Genomic DNA, 7,035 nt, shown 5'->3' on the forward strand with positions numbered 1-7,035 from the left:
AACAGAGGCACCAACTGCCTTTGATCCAATCTTTTCAAGTATATTTGTAGAATCTTGGAAAAAAGAAATAGCATCTCCCTCAGAGAAAAGGAGAGGTATGCTTACAACCCATTATAAAGATTCCAGTTTCTCTAAGCTTGGGATTCCCCTCCTCTAACACAACCCAATGCATGTGCGAGTGTCACATCTTCACCCTACCGTGTACAAACTGGGGCTCCAAGATCTGACACTAATAACTGTGGCTACTGCTCTTGCTGTAATGCACTGTTCTTCATCTCTGACCAAGGAGTCTCATGACTCCATTAAACTGTAGCAGGTTAACTTAGCCTGCAAGTAGGGTAAAATCTCAGAACTTTCACAGTTCTTGACAGGCATTAGCACATAATCAATGTTTATTATAATTGATAGATTCCACTTCCACACTGTCAGAAAGGATAAAAAATGCAAAACCCAACTATATGCTGCCTTCAAGAGGCACATTGTAAATATAAAGGAAAAAGGAGTTTTAAGTAAATGGATGAAAGAAAATACATTACAGAAACAGTAAGCTCAAGAAAGTTGGAGTGGCTATATTAATATCAGAAAAAGCAGATTTTAAGACAAAGACTATTACCAGGGATAAAGAGGGACATTTCATAAAGCCCAATTCATCAGAAAGACCTAATAATCATAAATTGTATGTGCCTAATAACAGAGCTTCAAAATACATGAGGCAAAAATTAACAGAATTAAGGGAGAAACAGATAATTCCACAGTCATAGTTGGATATTTTAACATCCCTCTCAGCAACTGAATAGAACTAGACTAAAAAAAAACAAAACAAATAAAACAAAACCCAAGACATAAATGACTTGAAAAATGCTACCAAAGCACTTTAATCTAATTGATATTTACAGAATAGTACACCCAACAACTGCAGAATATTCTTTCAAGTGTGAAAGGTACATTTACCAAGATAAACCATATGATGAACCATAAAACAAGGTTCAGTACATTTAAAAAGATTAAAATCATACAGAATATATCTCAAGACCTCAAAATAAAATTAAGTTGGAAATCAATAACAAGATATCTAAAATAATCCCAAATACATGAAAATTAAACAACACGTTTTTAAATAATCCGTGGGTCAACAAAGAAATCACAAAGCAATCAGAAGCTATTTCAAACTAAAAGATAATAAAAATATCAAAATCTGTGGGATGTTGCAGTGCTTGCAGGAAAATCTATAGCTTTGAATGCTTACATTAGAAAACAAGAAATGTCTGAAATCTATGACCACTTTAAGAAGCTAGAAAAAGAAAAGCAAAATACATGGGGGAAAGAAAATTATAAAGAACAGAAACAAATGAGAGAGAAAAGACAAATGGAGAAAATTAGCAATGTTATTTTTGAAAAGAGATACAAATAGATAAACCAAGAATTAGACTGGCCAAGAAAAAAAGAAAGAACACATTAACAACACCAGAAATTAAAGAGATATCACTACAAATCCTACAAGCAGTCAAAGGATAACAAGGGAATCATATAAACAACTAATGTCAACAAATTCCTTTAAAAATACAACAAAACTAACATAAGATGAAACAAAATCTAAATAACTCTATGTCTAGTAAAAAATTGAATTTGAATTTACCAAAATTTTTCCCACACACACAAAAAAAATTTAAGTTCAAATGGTATCACTGATGAATTCTGTCGAACAGTCAAAGAATATTGCACAGTCTTTCAGTCAGTAGAGGGAACACTTCCCCGGCTTATCTTATGAGGCCATCATAATCCTAATACTGAAACCTGAAAAAAAAGTTACAACCAAAGAAAACTACAAAATAATATCCCTGATGAAGAAATATCCTCAAGCCCTAACAAAATATTAAACATAAAAAGGATAATACACTGTGATCAAGTGAGGTTATCCTAGGCATCAAGATTAACATTTGAAAACCACTACTGGTGTTTGAAAACCTGTGGTAGAATGATGAGCACTTTGTTGCTAAATTTGGCTACTGCAAATATTTTTGTTCACCTACCCCAACATACAAGAATATCTCTCATCAGAAATATAAAGACGTAAGTATAATTGCTAGGTTTATGGTACATGTATTCTTTAACTTACTACAAGTCATTTTCTTTTGCAAAATGACTATGTCCCTCCAAAAGTGGGAGTCTAATTTCCCCACATTCTCATTAACACTTGATATTATCAGAATTTTTAATGTTTGCCAATCTGATAGAAGTGAAATGATTTCTTCTTATGGTTCTACTTTGCACTCTCGCAATTACCAATGAGATTATAATTCGGCTGTGGGTTGCTGTAAGTCATGATACCACATAGGTGAGTTGCAACCAGCATTCTTAATTTAAAAAAAAGAAAAAATTAAAAAACCAGCGTGTACCACATAAAGGTTAGACATTATTTCCATGGTTTGTGTGTTTGTACTGGGTCACAACATAAAATGTTTTTGTAACTTTGAACTTCTAGCAAGTTAAAAGCCATCTCTAGAGCTGTTTAATTACAGCAAAACTCCTTAGAGAAATTTGGGCAACTAACTGGTACATCATTTAGGCCCACAGTACTAAGGATGTATCTTATAAAGAAGGCAGGATTGAGATGTCCTTTAAGCACTAACTGGCTTAAAGAATTAGAAGAGGGAGAAGAAACCTGAAAGAAGAAATAAGGAGTGAAACAAAAAGGATTCTATAAAACAAACTGGTCTATGACCTACTTAAAGCTCACTTAAAAAGAATCACATTTGTCAATAAGACAAGGTTTCTCTCAGCACTAAAACATAGGAAGTTGGGATCCCATCCTCTTGACTACCAAAATGACAGAAAACTGATCCTTCCTTCTCTGTAGACACATCCTAATTCCCACCTCAAAAATCATCATCTCTTTCTTGGGCTTATGCAAGAGCCTCCTCTTAGGTCTCTGCTTCCTACCTTTCCCTACAGAGCGTCACAGTACCAAGAATCATCTAAATTCTAGAGATTCATATTTTAATTCAGCTAACAAAGATTTTCCAAGCGCTTACTATATCACCTCTCTATTAAGAAATTAAGCTGTACCTCCCGAACAATTTTAACTCCTGGTTATAGTCTCTAAATCTTGTTATTCTTAACTAAAACTGTCCTAATTGCCTCCTCCTGAAGGTGTTTTGCTTCTTGGACTGTTAAATCTCCCGCATACCATGACCAATTTCTGCTACCCTCTTTGTCCACCAATAATATCCCTACTCTATTTTAAATAACTATTCTTTTTCATAATCCCTTCTTCAAAAGTTGCTGGACCAATCACACCACAGCAAATGTCTGGTGTAATGAGTGATCTTAGGCATTTAAATTTCTTAACTTCCCTGAGATTCAATCTCATCCCTAAAATGAGAAACAATAAGTATCAAGCAGTAATGAGGATTACATAATCTCTATTGCCTTTTTTATTTTTACTTAACTTTTTAACTTTTATTTTTAATTTCCTCTAAATGCAATAAAATGCTTTTATAGAGGGACGCACTTCAACTGAGGTACCATGAAATACAAAACGGAAAAAGCATGAAGACAAAACCAGTATGAGTAAACTCACCAGGTAGGGTTACACTGCTCTGCCTATGTGCTCTTCTTGTACATCCAGATTCTGAAGAAGCAACTGTAAAGATTCTTCTTTCCCCATGGCAAGCAAAATTCTAACAACCCACAATGACCCACACCCTAGTATATAACCCTCCCCTTGAGTGTGGGAGAGACTTGTAAATATAATGGAACATCACTCCTGTGATTGTTACATGGCAAATAGATTTTTGCATATGTATTTAAGTTCCCTAATCAGGTGAGTTCACCAAAAAGGAGATCTTCCTGAGTGGGTCTGACCAAATCAGATCAGCTTTAAAAAGGGGTCTTAAAAGGGAGTCCAAAGGACAGAGACAGAGGAAGCCAGAGCAACTGACTTCTGCTTGCCTGGACGAAAGCAAACAGCCATGATGTGAAATGCCTACGTGAACATGTGGTAAGGAACTGAGAAAGGTCCTTGGCCAACAGCTAGAAAGAAGATGGCAACATCAGTCATACAGCCACAAGGAAATTCTGCCAACAAGTAGTGAGCATGGAAGAAGGTCATGAGCCTCAGATGAGAACTGCAGCCACAGCTAACACCTTGATTTTAGCCTGGTGAGATGATGAAAAGAGAGCCCAAAGTACCCAGATTTCTCACCTACAGAAACTGTGAGCTAATAAATGGGTGTTGTTTAAGCTAATAAATTTGTGGTACTTCGCTATACATAAAAAGAAAACTAATACACTCCATCAACAAAGGACAAAGCAGAAAAGGATAAAAAGGGGGAAGAGACATCTTTTTCTCCAGAGTGCACTGTATCTCCTCACAGCACTGATTATGAAGATATACAGATCCAGAATCAAGGAAAAAGATTAAAACTATAAAATTACATAAATTTTTACAGTTTTAATAATTAAGAAGGGCTTTTCCACACACAGCTTGTTATACAACTACCATATAATTTATTACCTTCATTTTAGTGATGAGGAAAGAAAGGCTGGAAGAGTGACACCCCAAAGATCACAAACCTAGGGTATGTTTAAAGTAACTTCAGTCCAGGGCTCTCTTCTCCCCTACCACAGCCCCCTTAAGGCTTTAAAAGAGTCATTCAAATCAACAGTACCTGCATACTGTCTTCAAGGGAAGCATTTCTAGTAACATAACAATTTTCCGTATTTCAAATCTATTTAAATACCCCTTGGCTTTGTCAGAATGTCAAAACTAAAGTGGACACTGAAAAATTTCCAATCAAAAGTAGTTTGGTTGTAAAAATGACCATGGGTAGACCATTTGAAAAAAACAATGTACATTTTGAAATGTAATGAAAAAACTTTAGCAAAACGCTTGTCGGTTTTCTAGTACTTTATTTAGATAGCAAACAAATTGTGTTATAACTATTCTCAAAAATCCAAAGCAAGTAAACAACCTTTCCAAATCTTTCACTATTTCCCCCCTTGGGCAAATTTGTTTAGCCTGAAACATTTCGTACGTTACAAATATGAGAACGTGGTACAATATATCATACAATACACAGGTTGTTTTTATTTTCACTGTTATATGTATTTTCCTAAGTGCTTCACCATCAGAATTTGTAATTTTCTTAAAAAGATACAGGAAAATCTAAAAGGTGTAGTCAAATTCCACGTAAGTTACAAATCACACAACTTTCTTCATGCCTAGTCAAATACTTTCATAAACACTATGTTTGCTAAGAGATGCAAAATAAAGTCCTTTCTAGTCACAACCACGAGAAGGAATAAACTATATATTCATCATCTTAACATCGACTTTAACAGCAAATAATTCGCTGTCGTCACATACAAACTGCATCATTTTGAGTCTATAAGCGTCCAAAACCATCCCATGATTTATACGCCCGGGGCACGATTCTCTGCAATGTGAAGAAAATCGATAAAATTTCAAATGTTGGTGGAAGGGGTGACGTGACAATCCTAAAACCTGAAAATTTCTTAGTCCCTACAGCACACAAGAAGCACCCCGTTTGGACTCTCCAATCGAGGCCCAGGTCCAACTCCAGGCACTCCAGTTTCCCAGCTCTTCACCACCACCACCACCCCGAGAAAGGAGGGAAAACAACTTTTATTGGCCTCGTCTCCTGGGGGGCTAGCAAACTAGCGGGGCAGTGCTCCGGCCTGGACACGTTTCACAAGGAGGCCTCCGTCGGGGGCGGGGAGGGCAGATAGCGGGAAAGCCCGGCTTCGACGTCCCCCCTGCCCCAAGCGCCAGCCCCCCGCTCCACCCCACCGAGACGAGGCCTGGGCCGGCCGCCACGCCGAGCGACCCCCCGGCCCCTCCGCCGAGGCGAGCTTGTTGTCATGTGACGCCGCCACCGCCGCTAAAACACCGCAGAAACGCAGGGCGGCGGGCGGCACTCGCACCAGCCCGCCTCGGCCCGGCCCCGCCGGGCGCGGGCGAGTCCCGAGAGTCCAGGCGGGGGGGGGCGGAGGGCGGGCTTGGCGGCGGGCCCGAGCGCGCCACAAAGGCTTCCGCGCCCGTCGCCGTAGTGCCTGAACGGGCGGGGGCACAATTTTCGGGGCCCGCGAGAGGGGTGCGGAGCGACCAGGGCTCCGGGGCGCCCGCCGCGCCCACAGTCGTTCCCCCCGGCTCCCGGACGGCCGGCGACCGCCGCGCCCCGCACAGGCCCGCGCGGCCTCCCTCCCCCGCGCGGGGCCCGCGCCCGGCCAGCCCGCTCCCCGCTCGCGCTCTCTCGCTCTCTCCCGGCCTCCATCTTGGATCGGCGCTTCCAGCCCCCGCGCCGCTGCCGCCGCATTCCCCCTCTTTCCCGCCCCCCGCTGCCGTCGCCGCCGCCCGCACTCACCTCAGCTGCCCATCCGGGCGCAGCCGGCCGTCGACCTAGTTTCCCCCCAAAAGTCTCCGGTGTGTTATTCCCGATGTGGGGGGGTTGTTACGGGGTGGTCGCCGGGGGTTCGGGAGCGGGGGCCGCGCCTTCAACGGAGCTGCAATCCTAACCCGCCATCTGGTGGCATTTTCCACACGCCAATGGCGCCGCTGCAGACTTGGGTCCGGACCGCCCTCTGCTGGCCGCCGTGCTTACTGCCTCGCTGACGGGACGGACCTGCCCGGAAAGGGGAGGGAGCTGAGGCGCGAGCTGGCGGCCGCGGCGGGGACGCGCGCAAACGCTTTCCTGTGGGGATTACGCGCACGCGCGCCAGCGGGGCGGGAAACGTGGCCGCTGCGTGGCGGCCCGGCCCCCGCACGGAGCGCTGGCCCAGCTCAGCCAATCGCGAGCGGCGGATACCTCTCCGTGAGGGCCCTGTGGACTGTTCGTGGCTGCCCGAGGCGGGCGGAAGGATGGCCGCGGCGGCGCTTGCGCGACCCGCTAGCTGAGCTGCTGCCCGCCATTTTTGGAGCTTTTCCGAGACCTGGGAGGGAAACCCGCCCCCGGCCCCTCCACCGAGGCCCCTCCCCGGGTCGCGGGACTGGCGCTTCCCCGCAGCCCCGCCCGG

General features: G+C 43.2%; 1 protein-coding gene across 1 annotated transcript in view; it reads right to left on the minus strand.

Annotated features, from left to right (window-relative positions):
• The window catches only part of STAG1 (stromal antigen 1), a 444,727-nt gene extending 438,077 nt beyond the window's left edge, over positions 1 to 6,650 (minus strand). Inside the window, exon 1 of the mRNA XM_032629925.1 lies at positions 6,387 to 6,650. The gene's annotated coding sequence lies outside the window, so the exon portion shown is untranslated. The remainder of the gene's footprint in view (positions 1 to 6,386) is intronic.
• Positions 6,651 to 7,035: the final 385 nt, after the last annotated feature.

This window comes from Phocoena sinus, chromosome 4 (genome assembly GCF_008692025.1).
Source record: "Phocoena sinus isolate mPhoSin1 chromosome 4, mPhoSin1.pri, whole genome shotgun sequence".
In the NCBI taxonomy this organism is placed as follows: domain Eukaryota; kingdom Metazoa; phylum Chordata; class Mammalia; order Artiodactyla; family Phocoenidae; genus Phocoena; species Phocoena sinus.